General features: G+C 42.6%; 1 pseudogene; it reads right to left on the bottom strand.

Moving 5' to 3' along the window:
* Positions 1-1,073: 1,073 nt before the first annotated feature.
* Positions 1,074-26,298, bottom strand: part of LOC122946089 — a 442,759-nt pseudogene continuing 417,534 nt past the window's right edge.

Consider the following 26,298-nt stretch of genomic DNA (forward strand, 5'->3'; position numbering starts at 1 on the left):
TACAGATTTTATGATGGATCAATAAACAGATGGATAGATAGATTTTTTTTCTTTGTGTTTCTAGCCATGGCAGCGTGCACCCGCGCATTGGGATGTGCTGACTGACCCCAATTTTCTTTGCAGTGTGTACTGGAGGTGTGGCTGACTCCAGTTAGTCTTGCACCCCTGACCAGCCTGTCTGCCCCATAGGCTGATTTTAATCAGTGTAAGTATAAAGCTGTAGCCTGCTCTCCCTGGCATCAGGAGAAGTATAGAGTGGACTCTCATTGCATTCATTGGAAGCCATCTGGCACCAGGAGAGGTATAGGGTGGGCTCAGCATGCATGTTGGTACCTGCATCCCCTAAATTTAATGGAGGCCATTTTGGCACCAAAAATAATAAAAAGCAGAGTGGACCCAGCATGCATGTGGTACCTGCACTCCCTGAATTATATGGTGGCACACAATAGGTAGAATTTAGTGTTAGGTTCCCGTCTTACAGAGATCGCTTTGACGTGTGGCAGACGGTCCCAAATAATTGTGTACAAAATGTATTTGCCAAGAATCTCAAATTTACTAAATAAGCGTAGCATTTGCACCAGAATATTTTCTATTGCTGTGGCATGATTTTTTTTTTCTTAGATAGATAGAATGGATGAATAGATCGATATTGCTGTTGCATTTGTGTTTTTTTATTTAGAATTTCTAGCCACAGTGACATGTCCTTTTGCATTTATTAAATTGTACAGGTTATGCTGACTTTGTCTTTTGTTTTTGCAGTATGCATGTGGAGGTGCGGCTGCCCTCATGTTGGATTTACACTCTAACCAGTAGCCACCATTGTTCTCTGATTTCACGTGAAGCCCAGAGGCACAAGGATGGGAGTCAATCTAGAGCAGGGGTGCACAACGTTTCCTGGTTGGGGGTCACATTGCCAGACTGAACCAATGACGAGGGCCAAAATTAAAATTTAAAGGTGTATTAACAACTGAAATTTTGTACTTATGGCATATTGAACACACATTATATACCATTAATGTCTAGTTACACTTCTAGGACTCCTATCTAATGGGAGAAATACATGAAAATTACATGTAAGCAGCCACAAGACATAGATATACATGTCTGTTACCAGATGGTTGGGGGCCGCACAGAATGGTATCAAGGGCCACATGTGGCCCCCGGGCCGCAGGTTGTGCACCCCTGATCTAGAGTAAGGTCACCTCGCCATGGTAGATGGGCAAATATTTTTTTTAATCAAAATGTATTTGCTTAATACCTTGTTTATATTTATATAGTGAGTGCAGCATTAGTAGCATTTATAATCCATGTATTCAGTATTTGCAAAGAGCTGTTACATTGTGTTTTTGTAATTATATTCACTCCTCGTTCCATTGTGAAATTTAATTTTCTAAATGTGAAAATGTAATTAACACTCGTACATCATTTATAAGAATAATATAGAGTGATGACCTAGTGACCGAGAGCTTCTGAACCACCACAGCAGCTGATATAACACTGAGTAGCACCAGTACTCATCCACTGATACTGTAGCTCCTTTAAGGGATTCCTTCTACTTCGATTAGTTTCACATGTCCTTTATCTTTATGGGGTCCTTTAATTTGAACTTACTCGTGTTAGAGTAGAGATATCGGTTTTCAACTTTCCAGGTCAAAAATTACACATCTTCCAGAAACCACTTGTCCACACTGTGAAGGACCTGGTAAACGGGACTTTCTCTGATGATTGCACATATTTTGCAGTAGCGATATGATGGTCCTCTACTAAAAGCAACACGATATTGAAATCTCCAGTTAAAAAACTTCCTGTACTTCTCATCGTCCTTGTCCAACTCTAGAAGATAGGCAGCCAATTCCTTAGGACTTGTGAAATCATCGACGTGAATGAAGGCATCTCCAGGGACAAAACGTTCATAGTTCTTCCGAGATGTTCCTAACACAACTGGAACCGCCCATGATCCAAAAGCATTGGACCACAACTTCTCGGTGATATAATCCTTGTAGACTGAATTCTCAAAGGCGAGGTAGAACTTGTACTGAGATATGGTGGCAAAGAAATCATCCCAGCTTAGTTTCTTGTGCTTTGCTCCATATACATCAATAGTGATGTGATTCTTTAGCTCCTCATAATATGCAATGCGGGGGGCACCAGGGTACCACTTACTGACGACCCAAGAGACCAGCTTGGATTTTTTGGGAATGGTAAAGTTTTGCCCTCTCTTTTTAATGGCTCCATCTGACCATATGGACAATGTATATCTGAATCGCGCCGGAAGGTCATGGTCATGTTGAATAGGTTATCTAACATTTTCAAGTTCTGGATAATCCGTGGTGGTTCCATATTGTACCAGATCCAACGCTGAAAATTAGGTTTTGACTCTTGGGGCAAAGAGTTTTTGTCATACATAATATCTGCGTGATGAATGAGGACAGCATCGGCAACACCATATAGACTTCTATCTACTGTCAACTTGCATCCAAATATACCATATTCAGGACACTTATCTAAAGGAGATTGATATCCCCAGGGCCACTTCCAAATGAGGACAATAATGTCCTCCTCGTGTTTCTTTGGGGGCGTTGGGCTTTTAACTGCTGTCTCATTTTGGTTCTCTTTTCCTTGACAAATCAACTTTTGAATATTTGTTGACACCCCAGAGGTGATACTTGCACGTTTCCATACAAAGGATAAGATGAACAGGAAAAGAAAGAGGGCCAATATATTTAGATGTTTGCAGTTGACTGAAGACAAGATCATCTTTAGTCTGTAAGGAGATGGAGAATCCAAATATTAGTTGTGTAGATTAAAGGGTTTCTGTCATCACAAATACCTAAATTAAACTGGCTGACATTAGCGTTGTGCTAAAGTAGGCTAAACATAACTAGCCTATTTCTAGGCCTATCATGTGTGATACTGTCTGCTCAGCTGTGTATCTAATCCTATTATGTATGATACTACCTGCTAAGCTATGTATCTAATCCTATTATGTGTAATACTGCCTGATGAGTTGTGTATCTAATCATATCCTGTGTGATACTGTCTCCTGAGCTGCGTATCTAATCCTATCATGTGTGATACTGCCCGCTAAGCTGCATAGCTAATTTTGCTATGTGTGATACTGTCTGCTGATCTGGGTGTCTAATGCTACCATGTGTGATACTGCCTGATGAGTTGTGTATCTAATCTAATCCTGTGTGATACTGTCTGTTTAGCTGTGTATCTAATCCTATCATGTGTGATATTGTTTGCACAGTTGTGTATCTAATCCTATTCTGTGTGATACTGTCTGCAGAGTTGTGTGTCTAAGCCTTTTGTGTTTTATACTGTCTGCTGAGCTGTGTATCTAATCATATCATGTGTGATACTGTCTGCAGAGCTGTGTATCTAATCCTATTATGTGTGATACTGCCTGCTGAGTTGTGTATCTAATCCGATCATGTGTGATACTGTCTGCTCAGCTGTGTATCTAATCTAATTCTGTGTGATACTGTCTGCTGAGCTATGTATCTAATCCTATCCTGTGTGATACTGTCTGCTGAGCTATGTATCTAATCCTATCCTGTGTGATATTGCCTGATGATCTGCATAGCTAATCCTACCATGTGTGATACGGTCTGCTTATCTGGATATCTAATACTACCATGTGTGATACTGTCTGCAGAGTTGTGTATCGAATCCTATCCTGTGTGATACTGCCTGCTGAGCTCCATATCTATTCCTACCATGTGTGATACTGTCTGCTGAGCTGTGTATCTAATTCTTTCATGTGTGATACTGTCCGCTGAACTGTGTATCTAATCCTACCATGTGTGATATTGCCTATGAAGCTATTGTAGGTATGTGTATAGAGTGTTATACAGATACAGAGATAAGGAGCCCTGCTCTGTGCACATACTGTACACTCCAGCCACTGCTGAGAAAACTGATGGATTTCAGTCCCTGTATTTCTCTGTCTTGTGGATGAGACCTGATTACAAGTTAAATAGTTATAGAATCCCATTCATGTTGCTATTGGATAACATAACACAAAACATTCTTAGGCCCCTTGCAGACGAGCATGTCCGGATGTGCTGCGTCTGCGATCAGGAAAAATCGTGCGAGTGCGTACGCGATTTCAGTCAGTTTTGACTGCGATTGTGTTGCGTTGCTCAGTTTTTTGAAAAAAAACTGACTGTGGTACCAAGACTCGAACCGGACTTCCTCACTGAAGTTTGGGTTTGGGTTTGGTGTTCTGTAGATTTTATTATTTTCCCTTATAACATTGTTATAAGGGAAAATAATAGCATTCTTAATACAGAATGCTTACTAAAATGTGGCTTGAGGGGATAAAAAAAATAATAAAAATTAACTCAACCCATCCTCTTGTTCGCACAGCTGGCTTTCTTTCGTCTTTCTTCTTCTTTCTTCTTTCTTCTTCCTTCTTCTTCTTACAGGACCTGCCAAAGGGCCTTTGATGGGGTAATCGCTCTCACCATGTGGTGACGTCAGCGCAGATTCTATCTTCATTCAGCAGGACCTGTGCTGACGTCACCACGTGTTGAGAGCGAATACATAATCAAAGGTCCTTTGGCAGGTCTTGAAATAAGAAGAAAGAATATGATGCCGGCGGCGCGAACAACAGGATGAGGTGAGTTAATTATTTTTTTTTTTAACCCCTCAAGCCACATTTTACTAAGCATTATGTATTAAGAATGCTATTATTTTCCCTTATAACCATGTTATAAGGGAAAATAATACAGTAAATTAACTTGAATGAGGTCCGGGGTTGCTTTCATCCCTATCATCTCCTTAGCAACCATGAATGAAAATCGCACCGCATCCACACTCGCTTGCGGATGCTTGTGATTTTCACGCATCCCCATTCTTTTCTATGGGGCCTGCATTTGCGTGAAAAACACAGAATATAGAACCTGCTGTCGTTGCGTGAAAATCGCTGAATATAGAACCTGCTGTGATTTTCATGCAGCGCACAAGTGATTTGTGAAAATCACTGCTCATCTGAACAGCCCCATTTAACTGAATGGGTCCAGATTCAGTGCGGGTGCAATGCGTTCACCTCACACATTGCACCCACATGGAATTCTCATCCGTGTGAAAGGGGCCTTATTGTGTGGGGTACCTGACGTGGTGCTTACTTTTAGAAAAAAAAAAAAACTTTCCACAGAGCACTACATGCCACTAGTTTTGTCCCCCTTACATTTTTTTGGGCGGTTCGGACCTTCACCCAGTGGCAGACCCATGTATGTGGACCGTTAGAAAAAAAAATGCTTGAGTACTCCTGATTCAGGGTTTAATTTTAATAAACTTTAATTATGGGTTTACTGCAGAAAATAACAATTGCACCATTTTCACTTACATTTCCCAATCCCAATGAATTACATTGGTGCAGCTGTAGTCCAGGACCACATCATGGATCTACAGTAGGTCTGCCCTTTACTCTTCCATGGCTAACATGAAAAGCTTTAGTGATACAGAATGTTACATGGTCTTTCTTTTCTATCACTAATGGAGGGACTTTATACAGATGATCAATGTAATTGTTGCATTGTTGTACAGTTAGGACATCATCACAGAAGTATCCCATCAATCAACTCCTGCTTAGTCCTTGTCTTTATTTCAGACCTTAATCTCCTGGAATTCCATACAGGTTTAGTACACCGGCACAGCCAAAGCAGGATCTGCCCTTAAATGACATCCTTGCCTTCTCTGGGAGAACTGTACCTGACATTTCTCTGACTGTCATCACCACAGAACTGGCCGAATTATTGTTTGCCACAAGTCACGGACAGCTTTATCGTTCTGCACAAGCAATCTTCCAAGAGCATGTGCCCCATGCGATGTCCATGACCTGGGTCAAGAGTGTGAACTTTGATGGCAGTCGGGCAAAGAGAGCTCTGCCCAGCAACTTGAAGGAGGATATTTTATCCAGATGCCGGAATAGGTTAAGGCAGGGACTGACAGAGATTGGCATTATCCGTGACACCTTGAATGCCTTGCTACGGATGCCCAGAGTCCGGCCATGGAAGAGCCATAAAGAACTACTAGCATCCCAGCAGCCATTGGGACGTTTTATTCCCTTCCCAACTGTACTTCACTTTATAAATTTGACAGTCTGAGAAAGTTGCAAGTTATTAGATTCTGTAAATTAACACGTTTATTGTGTGAGAAGACACTACACAAGAATTTTTTGAAGCAAGTTTTTTTTTTTTAACAAACAGCATTTCTGCCATGCTACATAAGCACTTCCCCATTGCAAATATAATGTATATGGTGTGGTTATACAGAATGTACTTAGATTTGTGTGATTGTTTTTGCTGGTGTTATTGTAAGTAAAATATAAAAATTAAAAATAACCACATGTATTTGTTGGGTTTTATATTTTAATTGTAAAGTAAAAATATGACTTTGGGCACAATAAACACAGAAGGACAGTAAATAAAATAATATAGAAAAAGGTATAAAAAATTTACTTTACAATCAGAAGTGTAAAATACAACTTTGGGACTGTGGTTTAACCCTTTCCCAACCTATTCTATATGGGGAGGAGCGATGACATTAGTGTTTGCTCCTCCCAATAGTATGAAGTAGATCACTACATGTAATAACAGCGGTCTCCTTCAATGAGCAAAGCAATGATTCCCAAGTAATAATATCACCATAGTGCCCTCAGTATTTATAATGCTGCCCCTGCAGGTCCCCATGTAGTTCTAATGCCCTCTGCAGTTATAACTCCCCTGTACTGGATATTCAGGATATACTCAGAAGGTAATCTGGAGGTGGATACTAAAAAAGTAAGATTTGTTTGTTTAAAATCGTTCCCCTCTTTAAAATGGCAGACCTGGTTCTGTGCAGGAATTGTTGTGCTTTTATTTCATGTTCTACTCTTCGGAGGTTTGGATGCTGTCTGATCTGTAGACGGCTCTCCGTAATGCAGCAGGAAATTGCATTTTTGAAATCTGAGATTTGTAAATTAACTGCTAAACAAACTCAGGCTGGGAACGTTACAATGCCACTGCCACAGAGGCCCCCTTGAAATGGAAGATGGGTTACTGCAGATTCTGTGCTCTCCATAATTCATTTACAGCACTTTCAGAGCGCAAGAGCAACAAGGAGGATGGCTCAGGCACAGTGGTTGACAAACAATCATCTCCTATGCCTAAAGTATGCAAGACGGCAGCCAAAGACAAAAAGGATAAGGTGAGGACTGTTAGTAAGCAGCTGTTGGTGGGCGACTCTATCATAAGAGGTGTGAAGTGTGAGGAAAATGGTTTTGTAAGATGTCTCCCTGGTGATACCGCTAGCAGGGACAGACGACGTATCCTTAATATTGTTAGGCAAGCAAAGCAGTAAATGGAGGTGGATGTTATTGTCCATCTTGGGACAAATGATCTGGCTTGCAATGAAGTTTCAAAGGTGAAGGAAGCTTTTCACAAACTTGGTAATGATATAAGGGAGGTTGCATCGACTGTTTCATTCTCTGCATTTTGCCTGTGCATAACCTTCAACATGACAGGAAGATGCACATTAAGGAATTCAATGTATGGCTTGGTGAATGGTGTCTGAACCAAGGGTTTGGCTTTGTGTCTCATGTTAGCTCTCGTTGGAATGTAAAAGAACTGTACAAGAAAGATGGTTTGCATCTTTCTCTCAAGGGAACGAATGCCCTCAGTGAACAGTTCAAAGTATTTGCTAAGGAGCATTTAAACTAGGAAAGAGGGGCAAAAGAGTGATAATCCAGCAGTCCGCCTGTCCCCCGGAACAATGCCAGAAGATGCCAGCAGCACATAGGTTAAGAAATGACAAGATCAGATTCTTGTCTACAAATGCTTGCAGTATTAAGAAATGACAAGATCAGATTCTTGTCCACAAATGCTCGCAGTTTAGGGAATAAGATCAATGAACTTGAGTCTATAATGGCATATGAGAATACAGATTTAGTGGCTGTTACTGAGACATGGTTCAATGGGAGTAATGACTGGGATATAACAATACCAGGGTTCTCTATATATAGGAAAGAGAGAGAAGGCAAGAAGGGGGGGGGGTGGCCCTGTATGTGAAAGATAGCCTAAAATCTAATTTAATACAAGTTAGTGAGACCAATTTAGAGTCAGTTTGGGTTACGTTGCAGCATGATAATCATAAGGTAACTGATATATAGACCACCTGGCCAAGTCAAAGAATTAGATGACCTACTAGTTGAGGAAATAGCTAAAATGACATTGAAAGGGGAAGTTATCATTATGGGAGACTTTAATCTTCCTGATGTAAACTGGAAAACCAAAATAGCTAGTTCTGCCAGGAGTACAGATATTCTAAATCCCCTACTGGGATTATCTCTACAGAAAGTAGTTAAGAAGCAAACCCGGAAAGAGGACATTTTAGATTTAGTATTCACAATGGGAATTTGGTATCTGATATTACTGTAGGGGAAAGCTTGGGCTCTAGTGATCACCAGTCAGTGTGGTTTACTATAAGTACAGTGACTGAGTCACACCACACAAAAACAAAAGTTTTCGATTTTAGAAAAACTGACTTTTCTAAAATGATATTAGAGGTATACAAGTCCCTATAAGATTGGAACAGTTTCAACAGGAGAAATGGGACTACTTAAAAGTGGCACTATTGAAGGCAACAGATAATTGCATTAGGCTAGTCAGTAAAAGCAAAAAAAGGAAGAGACCACTGAGGTACTCATCAGAAGTGGCCAATATAATTAAAAACAAAAAGATAACATTTAGTAATTATAAAAATAAAAAAAACGAGGATGAAATTTATAAGATTAGGCAGAAAGAGGCCAAACAAGTTATAAGAGCTTCTAAAGTACAGGCAGAAGAGAAATTATCTCAGTCAGTGAAAAAAGGGGATAAGACATTCTTCAGATACATAAATGAAAAAGGAAACTAAAACAAGGAATTGCCAAATTAAAAACAAAAGAAGGAAGGTATATGGAAGAAGATAAAGAACTAGCTGACAGCCTCAATGAATACTCCTGTTCAGTTTTTACAAAGGAAAATGAAGGAAAGGGACCTCAGTTAGGGAGGAAGACTAATGAATCTTTTGATGCATGTGTCTTTACAGAGGAAGAGGTTCTAAGTCAACTGTCTAAAATTAATACGAATAAGTCACAGGGGCCTGATGGGATAAACCCAAAGCTATTAAAAGAGCTTCAGCAGTGAACTAGAAAAAACATTAACAGATTTATTTCACCAATCACTGGTAACAGAAGTCGTCCCAAAAGATTGGAAATTAGCAAATGTTGTGCCCATTCACAAGAAAGGTAGTAAGGAGGAATCGGGCAACTATAGGCCAGTAAGCCTGACATCAATAGTGGGGAAATTAATGGAAACCCTACTTAAGGAGAGGATTGTGGAACATCTAAAATCCCATGGATTGAATGATGAAAAACAGCATGGGTTTACTTCAGGGAGATCATGTCAAACTAATCTTATAGATTTTTTGATTGGGTGACAAAAATAATAGATGGAGGAGGTGCAGTGGACATCGCTTATCTAGACTTTAGTAAGGCTTTTGATACTGTCCCACATAGAAGGCTTATCAATAAATTAGAGTCTTTGGGCTTGGACTCCCATATTGTTGAATGGATTAGGCAATGGCTGAGGGACAGACAACAGAGGGTTGTAGTCAATGGAGTATATTCAGACCATGGTCTTGTTACCAGTGGGGTACCTCAGGGATCTGTTCTGGGACCCATATTGTTTAATATCTTTATCAGCGAAATTGCAGAAGGCCTCAATGGTAAGGTGTGTCTTTTTGCTGATGACACAAAGATTTGTAACAGGGTTGATGTTCCTGGAGGGATACACCAAATGGAAAGGATTTAGGAAAACTAGAGGAATGGTCAAAAATCTGGCAACTAAAATTTAATGTTGATAAGTGCAAGATAATGCACATGGGACGTAAAAACCCAAGAGCAGAATAAATCAGTGATACAGTCCTAACCTCAGTATCTGAGGAAAGGGATTCAGGGGTCATTATTTCAGAAGACTTAAAGGTAGGCAGACAATGTCACAGAGCAGCAGGAAATGCTAGGTGAATGCTTGGGTGTATAGGGAGAGGCATTACCAGTAGAAAGATGGAGGTGCTCATGCCGCTCTACAGAGCACTAGTGAGACCTCATTTGAGTATTGTGCGCAGGTACTGGAGACCATATCTCCAGAAGGATATTGATACTTTGGAGAGAGTTCAGAGAAGAGCTACTAAACTAGGTACATGGATTGCAGGATAAAACTTACCAGGAAAGATTAAAGGACCTTAACATGTATAGCTTGGAAGAAAGATGAGACAGAGGGGATATGATAGAAACTTTTAAATACATAAAGGGAATCAACAAGGTAAAAGAGGAGAGAATATTTAAAAGAAGAAAAACTGCTACAAGAGGACATAGTTTTCAATTATCAGGAAGTATTACTTTACTGAGAGAGTAGTGGATGCATGGAATAGCCTTCCTGCAGAAGTGGTAGCTGCAAATACAGTGAAGGAGTTTAAGCATGCATGGGATAGGCATAAGGCCATCCTTCATATTCAGATAGGGCCAGGGGCTATTCATAGTATTCAGTATATTGGGCAGACTAGATGGGCCAAATGGTTCTTATCTGCCGACACATTCTATGTTTCTATGTTACTGTGCCCTGTATTATAATGCCCCCTGAAGGGTCTATATATATATGTGTTTAATGGCTCCAGTGTTTAATGCTCCTCTGTTTCTACCAGTAGTGCCAGTATATAATCCTCTTTCGACCTCCCTCCTCATATTGCGTGCTTTGCCAATAAATATATATGGACCACCCTGTATTGCCAATGGAGAATTCCCCTTGCAAAACATACAAGAATAGGACAGGTTCTATATTCTTCGGGTTGGCCACAGAACAGACATTCAGATGCAGGCAGCACATGGTGTTGTCCACATCTTTTTTTGCAATTGAAATGAATGGGTCCTCAAAAAATGTGGATTGGATGCAGACCAAAAATATGTTTATGTGAATGCACTAAGGCTAAATACAAATAACGTTTTTGGGATGAGGATTTGAAGCAGACCTGCCTACAGAAATGGATTGGAAAGGAATTACAAATATACAGTAAAGGAAGGATTTATACTTCTGGCTTTGGCTGAAAATCGGCTGTGTTTAACCCTGGTATGTCAGCATTTAGCATTATAGCTTCTCACAAATGTCCCATCATCTAAGTGTCCGGGCCTCATATTTACTGCTTATGTCAAGGCTCCAGTCTCCAGGCCCTGTCTCTTTATCAGCTGTTTGTTTGCTCTGACTAGTCACCATTTTATCCAGCTTTTCTGTGATTAGTCCCTGATAAAGTTACATCCAGCCTCTCCTCTATTGTTCACACCTAGAAGTGTAAATGTAAGGCTTTAGTAAGGATTAGATACACAGCTAAGCAGACAGTATCACACAGGATAGGATTAGATACACGGCTCAGCAAGCAGTGTCACAAACAACAGGATTAGATACACATTCTAGCAAAACGTTTCACACAATAGGATTAGATACACAGCTTAGCAGAAAGTATTATACATGATAGGATTAGATACATAGCTTATCAGACAGTATCACACATGATAGGATTAGATACACAGCTCAGCAGACAGTTTCACACTTGATAGATTTAGATATGCAACTCAGCAGGCAGTATCACTCAAGGTATAATTACAGAGATACGCGGCTCCACAGACAGTATCACACATGCTAGGATTAGATACACAACTCATCAGGCAGTATCACACACAATAGGCTTTGATACACGACTCTGCAGACAGTACCACATATGATAGGATTAGATAAACAGCTGAGCAGACAGTATCACGCATGATAGGATTAGATACACAGCTAAGCAGGCAGTATCACACATGATATTTGGATTCTGGATTTAGTATTACTTTATTCTCATGTGTTTGACTTTCGCACATTTAATACTCTCAATAGATCTCACCAAATCTAGCTAGGTCTCTCGCTAAATATCTCAAATTTGAGGCTAGCTTCTCTGCAGCTTAACCCCTTAGGGACACAGCCTTTTTACACCTTAGGACCAGGCCATTTTTTGCAAATCTGACCAGTGTCACTTTAAGTGCTCATAACTTTAAAACGCTTTGACTTATCCAGGCCGTTCTGAGATTGTTTTTTCGTCACATATTGTACTTCATGACACTGGTGAAATGAAGTCAAAAAAATATTTTTTTTTGCACCAAAAAATACCTAATTTAACAAATTTTTGGAAAAATTTGCAAATTTCAAAGTTTCAGTTTCTCTACTTCTGTAATACATAGTAATACCCCCAAAAATTGTGATGACTTTACATTCCCCATATGTCTACTTTATGTTTGAATTGTTTTGGGAATGATATTTTATTTTTTGGGGATGTTATAAGGCTTAGAAGTTTAGAAGCAAATCTTGAAATTTTTCAGCAATTTACAAAAACGACATTTTTAGGGACCAGTTCAGGTCTGAAGTCACTTTGCAAGGCTTACATAATAGAAACCACCCAAAAATGACCCCATCTAAGAAACTACACCCCTCAAGGTATTCAAAACTGATTTTACATACGTTGTTAACCCTTTAGGTGTTGCACAAGAGTTATTGGCAAATGGGGATGAAATTTGAGAATTTCTTTTTTTTGTCAAATTTTTTATTTTAACCCATTTTTTCCACTAACAAAGCAAGGGTTAACAGCCAAACAAGACTGTATCTTTATTACCCTGACTCTGCCGTTTACAGAAACACCCAATATGTGGCCGTAAACTACTGTACGGCCACACAGCGGGGCATAGAGTGAAAGGTGCGCCGTTTGGTTTTTGGAGGGCTGATTTTTATGGACTGGTTTATTTACACCATGTCCCATTTGAAGACCCCTGATGCACCCCTAGAGTAGAAACTCCCTAAAAGTGACCCCATCTAAGAAACTACACCCCTCAAGGTATTCAAAACTGATTTTACATTCGTCGTTAACCCTTTAGGTGTTGCGCAAGAGTTATTGGCAAATGGGGATGAAATTGGAAAATTTCATTTTTTTGTCTAATTTTCCATTTTAACCCATTTTTTCCACTAACAAATCAAGGGTTAACAGCCAAACAAGACTGTATCTTTATTACCCTGACTCTGCCGTTTACAGAAACACCCAATATGTGGCCGTAAACTACTGTACGGCCACACAGCGGGGCATAGAGTGAAAGGTGCGCCGTTTGGTTTTTGGAGGGCTGATTTTTATGGACTGGTTTATTTACACCATGTCCCATTTGAAGACCCCTGATGCACCCCTAGAGTAGAAACTCCCTAAAAGTGACCCCATCTAAGAAACTACACCCCTCAAGGTATTCAAAACTGATTTTACATTCGTCGTTAACCCTTTAGGTGTTGCGCAAGAGTTATTGGCAAATGGGGATGAAATTGGAAAATTTCATTTTTTTGCCTTATTTTCCATTTTAACCCATGTTTTCTACTAACAAAGCAAGGGTTAACAGCCAAACAAGACTGTATCTTTATTACCCTGACTCTGCCGTTTACAGAAATACCCAATATGTGGCCGTACACTACTGTACGGCCACACAGCGGGGCGTAGAGTGAAAGGTGCGCCGTTTGGTTTTTGGAGGGCTGATTTTTATGGACTGGTTTATTTACACCATGTCCCATTTGAAGACCCCTGATGCACCCCTAGAGTAGAAACTCCCTAAAAGTGACCCCATCTAAGAAACTACACCCCTCAAGGTATTCAAAACTGATTTTACATTCGTCGTTAACCCTTTAGGTGTTGCGCAAGAGTTATTGGCAAATGGGGATGAAATTTGCAAATTTCATTTTTTTGTCTAATTTTCCATTTTAACCCATTTTTTCCACTAACAAATCAAGGGTTAACAGCCAAACAAGACTGTATCTTTATTACCCTGACTCTGCCGTTTACAGAAACACCCAATATGTGGCCGTAAACTACTGTACGGCCACACAGCGGGGCATAGAGTGAAAGGTGCGCCGTTTGGTTTTTGGAGGGCTGATTTTTATGGACTGGTTTATTTACACCATGTCCCATTTGAAGACCCCTGATGCACCCCTAGAGTAGAAACTCCCTAAAAGTGACCCCATCTAAGAAACTACACCCCTCAAGGTATTCAAAACTGATTTTACATTCGTCGTTAACCCTTTAGGTGTTGCGCAAGAGTTATTGGCAAATGGGGATGAAATTGGAAAATTTCATTTTTTTGCCTTATTTTCCATTTTAACCCATGTTTTCTACTAACAAAGCAAGGGTTAACAGTCAAACAAGACTGTATCTTTATTACCCTGACTCTGCCGTTTACAGAAATACCCAATATGTGGCCGTACACTACTGTACGGCCACACAGCGGGGCGTAGAGTGAAAGGTGCGCCATTTGGTTTTTGGAGGGCTGATTTTTATGGACCGGTTTATTTACACCGTGTCCTGTTTCAACCCCCCTGATGCACCCCTGGAGTCGAAACTCCCTAAAAGTGACCCCATTTTGGAAACTACGGGATAAGGTGGCATTTTTTGGGGGAGTATTTTTAGGGTAAATATAATTTTTGGTTGCTCTATATTACATTTTTGTGAGGTAAGGTTACCAAAAATTGAAATTCTGATATTTCATCTCCATTTGCCATTAACTGTTGAGGAACACCTAAAGGGTTAATAAAGTTTGTATAATCATTTTTGAATACCTTGAGGGGTGTAGTTTCTTAGATGGGGTCAATTTTAGGGAGTTTTTACTCTAGGGGGGCATCAGGGGGGCTTCAAAAGGGATATGGTGTCAATAAAAAAGGCCATCAAAATCGGCCTTCCAGAAACCATGTCGGTCCTTTCCTTTTGCAGCCTCCCTTTTACGGATACAGCAGTTTACGACCACAAATGTGGCGTTTCTGTAAACTGCAGTATCAGGGTAATAAATTTTAACTTTTGTTTGGTTGTTAACCCTTGTTTTCTTACCGGAAAAAACGGACTGAAATGGAAAAGTGCCAAAAATAGCGGTTTTGGCACCGTTTTTTTGTTTTTTTTTTAACCGTGTTAATCTGGGTAGTTAGGTCATGGGATATTGTTATAGAGGAGATTCTTACGGACGCGGCAATATCTAATAAGTCTACTTTTTTTTACAATTATTTAGGTTTTTGACTATATTATCTTTTTTGATACAACTTTTTTTTTGGGTATCTCTAAAGTCTAAGTGTAATTTTTTTAATTTTCTTTTAGCCAATTATCTTATGTGGGGGCTCATTTTTTGCGGGATGAGCGGACGGTTTTATTGGCACTATTTTGGGGGCTATATGACTTTTTGATCGCTTGCTATGAAACTTTTTGTTATGTAAGGTGACAAAAAAAAAATTTTTTGCACCTATTTTTTTTTTTTTTTTTTACTGTGTTAATCTGGGGGGTTGGGTCATGGGGTATTTTTATAGAGGAGATTCTTACGGACGTGGCGATACCTAATAAGTCAACTTTTTTTTTACAATAATTTAGGTTTTAGACTATATTATCCTTTTTGATACCCTAAAAAAAAATTTGTATCTCTAAAGTCTAAGGGTCATTTTCAATTTTTTTTTTTATCTGATTATCTTATGTGGGGGCTCATTTTTTGCGGGATGAGATGACGGTTGTATTGGCACTAATTTGGGGGCTATATGACTTTTTGATCGCTTGCTATTAAACTTTTTATTATGTAAGGTGACAAAAAAAAACTTTTTTTGCACCTTTTTTTTTTTTCTGGACCGTGTTAATCTGGGGGGTTAGGTCATGGGGCATTTTTATAGAGGAGATTATTACAGACGCGGCAATACCTATGTCTACTTTTAATAAATTATTTTAGTTTTTTTGGGTGTCTCAAGTCTGAGAACCATTTTTTTTTTTATCCCATGTCAGTCCTAAATTGGGATATAAATTTAGTACTCCATGGAAGTGTGATACTCCCTGAAGCAACCGTCAATGCAGAGGCCCGGATGATCGGGGCATGTGTCGCACTGAGTAGTCGTGTCCTTCCGTATCCCCCTCCTGCGACACACTCTGCACTTTTTTTGGGTTCGTCCCTTCTTTCCAGTATGGGGGACCACACCTGGAAAGTGTTGGCCAGGGACGATCCGGGCGCCTACAGTTCCCGAGGTACTCCGGCCTGCTCTTTCCCGGTCCGAAAAGATCAGGGCCTTGAGGACTGCCTCATAGAACTGGAGGAATGTCCCTGTGCTGCCAGCGCTTCGGGATAGTACAAAAGAGTTGTACATGGCAACATGCACCAAGTAGACCGCAACTTTTTTGTACCATGCCCGGGTTTTGCGCATGGCGTTATATGGCTTGAGGACTTGATCCGAGAGATCAACTCCTCCCATATACCGATTGTAGGCGACGATACAATCGGGCTTGAGGACCGTTGCCGCGGTACCTCGCACAGGGACAGGGGTGATGCCGTTACCATGAATTGTGGACAGCATAAGGACATCCCTCTTGTCCTTATACCTGACCAGCAACAGGTTTCCAGTGGTAAGGGCACGGGTCTCACCCCTGGGGATGGGTACCTGGAGGGGGTGGGCAGGGAGGCCGCGTTGATTTTTCCGCACGGTCCCACAAGCGGACGTGGATCTGGCGGCAAGGGACTGGAACAAGGGGATACTGGTATAAAAGTTATCCACGTACAAGTGGTAACCCTTATCGAGCAGTGGGTACATAAGGTCCCACACGAGTTTCCCGGTAACACCCAGAGTGGGGGGACATTCTGGTGGTTGAATCCGGGAATCTCGCCCCTCGTACACACGAAATTTGTAAGTGTACCCTGAGGTACTCTCACAAATTTTGTATAGCTTCACGCCATACCTCGCCCGCTTGGAAGGCACATACTGGCGGAAAATGAGTCTCCCCTTGAACGCAATGAGAGACTCATCAACCACGACCTCCCTTCCAGGTACATAGGCCTCCATGAATTTGGCCCCAAAGTGATCGATGACCGGCCGTATCTTGTACAGACGGTCATGGGCAGGATCACCTCGGGGTGGACATGCTGCATTATCGGAATAATGCAGACATTTCCTGATGGCCTCAAACCGGGAGCGTGTCATAACCGTACTGTAAAGTGGGGTCTGATATAGGACGTCCCCACTCCAGTACAGCCTGGCACTGGGTTTCTTGACCAGGCCCATATGCAGCACGAGGCCCCAAAATGTCCTCATTTCGGCTGCACTGACCGGCGTCCAGCCACCGGGCCTGGCCAAAAAGGAGCCCGGGTGTTGAGCGACGAACTGTTGGGCGTACAGATTCGTCTGCTCCACCATCAGATTTACCAGTGAGTCACTGAAAAAATGACAAAAAAAGTCATATTCAGTGTAGCCCACTGTGGAAATCTGGATTCCTGATTGGCCTACAAAATCAGGAATCACGGGCTCGTATCGCTCTGGGCTACACCAGACAAGTTCACCGGCAGGGTGCTCCGGTGGATTTAACTGGTGGGCCGGGAAACCAGTACGAGCCCCAGAGCTGCTCGTACTAGTGTGGGCCACAGGGTCCCTAACATGGCGGTCCCCTTGCTCCGCCTGGCGGCGTCTCCGCCGCCTTGGGGGCTCATCATCATCGCTAGATGATGAGGAGGATGCGGATGACAACAGGAATGTGGGGTCATCCTCATCCTCACTGGGACTCTCGGACTCGGAGGCAAGCTGGGCGTATGCCTCCTCGGCCGAGAACGTCCGGCGGGCCATAGGGGAGTGTGTGTCTGCGTGTATATGTGCGTGTGTGTAACTCTTTATTTGGTGTGCGTGTGTGAGGGGGCACGGGTGTTCACGAACTCACCCTAAAACTAACAGAAAAAAATAAATAAAACTAACTAAAAAAAGGGCAAAAAAGTGAGGAAAAAAAATTCAAAACTGCTGATCAACCGTCCGAAGTTGATCAGCGGTGGGGTGTGCGATGCGCTTACAGTGGCCGGACGCTAAGTGCCGGTCACAGTCAGCGAACTCAAAAAAAAAAAAAAAAAAAAAAAAAAAGCACCCCAAAAAAGGTGGGGGGGGGGGGGCAAGTGGCAGGGGGAGGGGGGCAAGTGGCAGCACCCCTGGGGGGTCTAGGGTCACACAGCTGTGCTGTGGACCCCAGACACCCTAACTAGGGTGATGCAATAAAAAGTAAAAAAAACTAACTTTCCCTTTTTTTTCCCTGCCTATCCCAAACTTTCCCTAGCTGTCCCTATGTACCTGATGGGGTGCTGGGGCACAGATCGGGTCCTGGGGGCACAGATCAGGGGTGCTGGCAGCGATGGTGGACACAAGCAGGCAGCTCCTCTCTCCTCCGGCGCTGGAACACAAAAGGAGGAGGAGAGGGGCGCCTGCCTCTTTTGAATCTGCCGCCGCACCGCCCCCTGACCAATCAGAAAGCGATCCTGAGTGGTGATGTCACCATCACCACTCAGGATCGCTGGATGGTGATTGGTGGAGTGAAATCACACCACCATCACCATCCTGTTCCGGGTTATCGGGTCTTCAGAGACCCGAATAACCCGGAAACGCAGAAAACCGCAGGTCTGAATTGACCTGCGGTTTTTTGCGATCGCATACATGGGGGGGTCACCGGACCCCCCGACGCATTTGCCCCAAGTGCCTGCTCAATGATTTGAGCAGGCACGGGGTTCCGATCGCCGCCGGCCGCGCGGCGGTGATTGAAAATGCACAGGGCGTACATGTACGCCCTGTGTCCTTAAGTACCAGGGCACAAGGGCGTACCTGTACGCCCTGTGTCCTTAAGGGGTTAAGCACAAAGCTAAATGTGGAGCACTCACCACCCAGTGGTTGTGATGTGTATTGCAAACTTCCAGTTTGAAGATTAGGTAAGAAAGGACGCATCTGTACTATTGAGTGTATCTGAAAGGTTAATTTTATCACTGATTCCTGTCACTGCCTTCACATGGACATTTTCCCATGTAGCGATACCAATTATGTTCTTGTTTTATTTATTTATTTATTTTTTTCATATATTTGAAAAACATTGTATATTTTTATTCTACCTAAGAAATTTGAATTCACTGCAATACTTCGAATTTTACCAGTATCGTTTTACAATACCTTTCCAGAAGCTAACATGGCACAATTGCATAGAGGGAGATAATAATTGGTGGTTAGAGTCACTTTATAAGATGCGGTGTAGTGCCCTGGAGCAGGGGGTACTTTGACGTTTTGATATTTGTTGACATTTGCCTATTTCCTCTATGCAAAGTTAAAAATTCTTACAATATTTCACTTGAAAAGGTTAACTTGTACTGTTTAATACTGTGTAAGCGAATTTTACATGTATTTTGTCATATATACCCTGTTCATTATCAATGTATTTGCAAGGCTCTGTGGAAAAGGTTAATGAATACTGATTGACTGTTAGGACTTTCAATGAGAAGCTGGTAATTTCCCACAGCTGCCATAGAGTTTAAAGAAGACCATGTCTTGGAGGGGAAAAGGCCAGACGTTGTTTACCACCAAAGCGAGACAGATTGACCTTTTGAATGTCTGGTTTTAGCTGTGTTGTTATGTCTGGAAACTTGTTTTTGTCTGGAAAAACTGCTGTGTCAATTGCCATTGAGTATCATTGAAGCTCTAATTTAAGACTATGAGAGACAGAAAGTGTTACAATGTATCTGTTTGTGCTGAGCTTCTCCACTCCACCCCTCCCACTAGAAGGTTCTAGTCTAGATAAAACTGTATATAAGGAAAGAGCAGTCAGAGTCCCTAGTGTGCTGCAGTTAGTGAACAATACTTGGAAGAGGAGACTCTGCCAGACTACTGAGTGACTAGAAGACACTGCGATGGGGATACTCTGCCACAGACCCTGGATCACCAGCCTTTGACCAGGATACCAGCCTTCTGAAGAGAGAGGGGGACAGCTAGCTCAGGGTCAAACCCTTCTTCTGACAGGGAGGAGACTGGAGAAGCCAGCCCTATGGCTCGTCTGTATTGTTTTGTACCTGAATTCCTCCAGTAAAGAAGCACCCTGGTTTACTGCAGACCCAGACTCTCTGGACTTATTTCCCATTTTGGGTGCACCACGTCTTACCATCCCTTCCGAAGAGCAGAAACACGTAGTGACACCTGGCTGGTGTCCGGGGGCCCAGCGTAGCTTTGGGGCCACCCCAATCCTGGCCACTGCAAGTTTTCATAGTTGCTGCAGCTAACGCTGTTGAATCTTTGCATGGCACCGACTTTTACTTGGATACAGCAGTCCCTTAATGAGGCCCACAAGACTGTGTGCAACACCATTATTCCCTAGAAGATAATTTTGTGCCTAGGACCAAGTGTTTCAAACAGTTTGCGTCCAAGTGCCTTGTATTTAAAACCACTTGGAACAACAACAATACAGTGCCTTTACTTGAGCAAAGCATTGAAATTGCATATACTTCCATGAACTGAAGCTCTTTCACTTTGGGGGTTTAATTGGTCATACAGTAGTTGTATCTTCTTGCTTGTAGTATCTGTCTTCATTAGAGAACCCCTTCAAGTTGAACTTTATGCAGTCTTACAGGCTCATACCTAATTTACGATACGGATCCTTATCCATTCAGAATGCATTGGAGCTGAACTGAAACAGATCTCACAGACGGACCCAGAAACGGTGGTGTGAAAGTAGCCTAAGCAAAAGCATTCCGAAGTTATCACCACATAAAATTACACTTGTCAAGTTTCCAAAAAACTGCTTGGTCCTTAAGGTGAAAAATGGCAAGATCCTTAAGTCTAAATATTTGCAGGGCGCCATGTTAGAAACTAGCTTGGGGAAATGGGTAGATGGAAGTCCATAGGTGATAGTGGCACTGTAAACACATCACCCATAGCCTACTATGGAGCCATACTATACCCCCAAGTTTCTCTAATTGTATATGGAGGCAGGGGTGTAGCTACCATAGTGGCAGACCATATGGCTGCTATGTTGCCCAGGGCAAGAGGGTGCCCAGTCTTAGTTTGGATTATCTTCTCTTCTACTGTAAATTAAAATTTGGTCAGGACTCTACCCTCTAAAGAAACAACTTTTAGCAAATGAGGCAGTGTAAAAATGGCTGAAGGGTCATTGAAAAGGGATTAGGCAGAAACCCTATTGTCCTGTGTGGGGGGCCTGGTTTGATCCTTGCTATGGTACACTTACTTCTCTATGTAAGCCACTGTATGGAGGCACCCAAATATTGCAACTCATGGAGGTATTCTCCACTAGAATCATTTCTAGAGGAGCACACAGTGCAGCACAGAGATTCATACCACAATTTTAGAATGTTATATAAAAATTGCTGCATAAAAACGAGAAGAGACACACTTACCTGGTGATGATAACTTGTACTTATTTTGATTTTCCTCTTGATTTCAAAGATAACTTTATATATCCGTATAAGTTTAGATTCCTCTTCAGTAAACGTCCGTAACAGCATCTAGCCTCTCACCTTCGCAGAACTTGATAATGCAATCAAACAAATTTATTCATGTCCTGGTTAATTATTTCTCTCAGAACATAAAGATATTTCTAGGGAAGAGACCAACAGGTCGGACAACCTACAGTAAGGTGGTGAAGGATGGACAGGGCTGTTAAGAAGATGTGAGTAAGCTCTGTGTATATTGCTTTATTTAATTAGACTAGCAACGTGGAAAGTAAACTTGACATATCAGGAAAGTGACAAAAAAAAGTAGAACTAACACATAGCAATAGATTATTACAATGATTTATGTGTGAAGGTAACGATGATATATGTAAGAGATCACAATATTAGAGCGAAATGAGAAGTTTATTAGGCAAACTGTAGAATGAACAGGAGGCTCCAGGACCCTGCTGGGCCAACTCTAGCCTGGATGCAAGATAATATACAGCTTCTAGCCTGGATTCAAGATGAAATATGGCGTACAGTCTGGATACAAGATGAGATACGGCCTCTAGCCTGGATATAAAAATGAGATATGAGATACCAAAACTGGTTTCCCAGCTGGCACCATAAATGCTCAATTGGTGATAAACCTGTTGACTGGGCAGGACAAGGAAGTGTTGTCCTTCCTTGCATATGTATGTATATGCACATGGTAACAAAAGGCCATATTGATAACCACAACTAGATAGAGCTGGTGTCACCATCAACATAAATAGAGGAGTTAGAACATTCCATTTCAGTCTAGTTTAATGCAGTCTAGCTTGGTTGAGGCTAGGAGGAGAAAGTTCATGTATAGAGTTGATCATCAAGCTCATTTTGGACCTGGTACCACCCAGGACAGAGCCAGAACCCCGACAGAAAGCAGCGCAGATGAGAGAAGGAGGTATAGGGAAAGACAATTAAAGATAAGTTGTCTGAAAGGGACTTATTGACTCTATGGCACCCATTGTCAGGAGTTGTCGCTGGTGTTTGAGCACACCAAAGCACAGTTTGGCCCACTGTGAACATCTCCACATCCCAAGGTGGATATCGTGGAAATGTGCTGTGAGTACATCAACCTGTTTGAAGCGTGGAACAGGCAGAAGAACTGCCGCATGCCACGAAGGGGCATTCTGTTCCGGTGGGAACAGAATACCAGAGCTCTCTGGATCCAGCATTGCCAGATGCTACCCGAATGCCCCAGCCCCATTAACTACATTAACTACAATGTATGTTTTGTCTGGCCAACATACATACATTTTCCCTGCTGGAACAGCCTGCTGGATCTCTTTAGCCTATGCCTGTCCTTGACTGTCCCTCTGAGCGTTAGTGACCCCACACCTATTCCTGGTTGTCTGTCTGGTAGCATCCCTGGATTCAGCTCCTAGTTGTGGACTAAGGATTGCAACAGCAAACTGTGGTGAGTAACGTCTGGTCACCAGGTACTTGACTCATCCCCTTCACTAAACAACCACAAAAGATATATATATTTTTTTTTGCTGAGGGCAAGCCCCCAAAATATGTAGCAAAATCTGAATGTTCTGCGTTGGGTTTTCCATGTTTTTACCAAATATGAGCATAGATTTTACCATTTGATTTGCAAGGTAGAAAATCAAAGTCCAGATCTTAAAGGGTTTACCTCATCTCGGACTTTGATGGCCTATCGCTAGGCTATGGCATCAAAGTCCGATAGGTGCGAGTCCCAGCTGTGAGACCCACATCTGTCTCCAGAACAGGCCCCCCTGAAGTGAAGGAGAGTGCACAGGAACAGCTACCCTCCTTTAACTTCAATGGGAGGTCCAAAGATAGCTGAGCTCTGCTATTTCTGCAAGTCCCATAGAGGTGCATGGAGAGGTGGCCATGCATACTTGGTGCATTCGCCATTCACTGACTTGGGAAATAGCAGAGTGCACTTGCTGGGCTATTTTCAGAACTCCCATAGCAGTAAATGGAGAACTCCTGCGCATGTGTGGTGCGCTCTCCTTCCTTTTTGGGGGCTCATTCTGGAGATAGGGGGTCACACTTCTGAGACCTGTACCTGTCTGACTTTGATGGCATATCCTAGCAATATGCCATCAAATTCTGAGATGAGAAAACCCCCTTTAACCCCTTGGCTGTGACTGACAGCTGGGTCCCTGCTGTATCTACTGGCATTACTGTAAACGCTGATACTGGTGGATTAATCCAATATACGCCACGATCAATGCTGACCACGGCATATAAGAGTATCGCAGAGGGAGGGGGCTTCCTCTGCCTCTCCATCGGACTCCGGCACTGCGGTGACAGGGGGCCGGCGACTGCCATGGCAACCCCAGGCCTCGCAAAGGCCTTGGGGTCTGCCATGTACCGAAGTCTGTAAGACTCAGCTCCCAAGCTGTGCGAAACCGACAGTTTCAATGTAGTACAATCCAGCATGTAAAAGTAAACGTTTACAGTAAAAAAAGGTGTCCCTTTCCCTTCATTAACAGTTTTTTTAATTTAAGAAAAAAATATAAAAATAGACATATTAAATAATAATAAAGAATACTCGGGGTCAGGAAGTCGGTAGTCGTGGCCCAGTGTATAATGACTCAGAGGTGTCTTTAAATATAAATATTGTGCTGAGTGTACCTCTGAACTGTCCGAAGCCACTGCCTCTATAATACGTGCGGGAGCGCTGCCACTGCACCAGGCGCCCTGGCGTTTTTCTTGTGTGTCCCTGAAGAACCACTACTCCTAGTGGTGAAACGCGTCGGACAGTTCAGAGGAAGGAACATTTTGTCAGGGATTTAGCAGCAATAGATCCGAGGTACCAGCGGCTGTGAGTCGCCCTTCCAAGGGCGGGTGCCCGGAATACAGCATGTTAGGGTTCTCCCAACTCACCACGACTAGTTTATGTAGGGATAGAACCTAGGCCGAGCAACACGCTGAAAAATTGTTTTGGAAACGACCCCTTCAAAAACATGTCGCTTGAGCAAATTGACTAGAGCTGCTTTATGTACCCGACATTCTTCCAAGAAAGCAGTGCAACACTAGCATTGTTTTAGTACAAGTGTCACAATATTCTAAATATCGACAAATTAAAAGTTATGTTTTAAAATAACTACAATAAGGTACACTCAGCACATATTAAATATTGCTGCACCATTAACTAGCGGCTCTACAAAAATATCACATGACAAGTGTAATATTGAATCATCAAAAAATCTTATGTACCTAAAAATTTTACCAATTAAAACGTCAACTCCATAGGCGTGTGCACGAGGTGTGCCGGGTGTGTCTGGGCACACCCTAATAGGTTTGTCACCAGCAAGGACTCTTTGAGGCAGGATTACCGCATGGTGTGAATTAACACCAACACCGCAAGGTGACTTTTTGTTTGATTATGACTAGAGTTGAGCGAACACCTGGATGTTCGGGTTCGAGAAGTTCGGCCGAACATCCCGGAAATGTTCGGGTTCGGGATCCGAACCCGATCCGAACTTCGTCCCGAACCCGAACCCCATTGAAGTCAATGGGGACCCGAACTTTTCGGCACTAAAAAGGCTGTAAAACAGCCCAGGAAAGAGCTAGAGGGCTGCAAAAGGCAGCAACATGTAGGTAAATCCCCTGCAAACAAATGTGGATAGGGAAATGAATTGAAATAAAAATTAAATAAATAAAAATTAACCAAAATCAATTGGAGAGAGGTCCCATAGCAGAGAATCTGGCTTCACGTCACCCACCACTGTAAGAGTCCATTTTCATAAATTTAGGCCCAGCACCCAGGCAGAGGAGAGAGGTCCCGTAACAGAGAATCTGGCTTCATGTCAGCAGAGAATTAGTCTGCATGTCATAGCAGAGAATGAGGCTTCACGTCAGCCACCACTGCAACAGTCCATTGGCATATATTTAGGCCCAGCACCCAGGCAGAGGAGGGAGGTCCCGTAACAGAGAATCTGGCTTCATGTCAGCAGAGAATCAGTCTGCATGTCATAGCAGAGAATGAGGCTTCACGTCACCCAACACTGCAACAGTCCATTGGCATATATTTAGGCCCAGCACCCAGGCAGAGGAGGGAGGTCCCGTAACAGAGAATCTGTCTTCATGTCAGCAGAGAATCAGTCTGCATGTCATAGCAGAGAATGAGGCTTCACGTCAGCCACCACTGCAACAGTCCATTGGCATATATTTAGGCCCAGCACACACAGGCAGAGGAGAGAGGTCCCGTAACAGACAATCTGGCTTCATGTCAGCAGAGAATTAGTCTGCATGTCATAGCAGAGAATGAGGCTTCACGTCAGCCACCACTGCAACAGTCCATTGGCATATATTTAGGCCCAGCACCCAGGCAGAGGAGAGAGGTCCCGTAACAGAGGATCTGTCTTCATGTCAGCAGAGAATCAGTCTGCATGTCATAGCAGAGAATGAGGCTTCACGTCAGCCACCACTGCAACAGTCCATTGGCATATATTTAGGCCCAGCACCCAGGCAGAGGAGGGAGGTCTCGTAACAGAGAATCTGGCTTCATGTCAGCAGAGAATCAGTCTGCATGTCATAGCAGAGAATGAGGCTTCACGTCAGCCACCACTGCAACAGTCCATTGGCATATATTTAGGCCCAGCACCCAGGCAGAGGAGGAGGTCCCGTAACAGAGAATCTGTCTTCATGTCAGCAGAGAATTAGTCTGCATGTCATAGCAGAGAATGAGGCTTCACGTCAGCCACCACTGCAACAGTCCATTGGCATATATTTAGGCCCAGCACACAGGCAGAGGAGAGAGGTCCCGTAACAGACAATCTGGCTTCATGTCAGCAGAGAATCAGTCTGCATGTCATAGCAGAGAATCAGGCTTCACGTCACCCAACATTGGAACAGTCCATTGGCATATATTTAGGCCCCGGCACCCAGACACAGGAGAGGTTCATTCAACTTTGGGTAGCCTCGCAATATAATGGTAAAATGAAAATAAAAAT

This window comes from Bufo gargarizans, chromosome 9, assembly GCF_014858855.1.
Source record: "Bufo gargarizans isolate SCDJY-AF-19 chromosome 9, ASM1485885v1, whole genome shotgun sequence".
In the NCBI taxonomy this organism is placed as follows: Eukaryota; Metazoa; Chordata; class Amphibia; order Anura; family Bufonidae; genus Bufo; species Bufo gargarizans.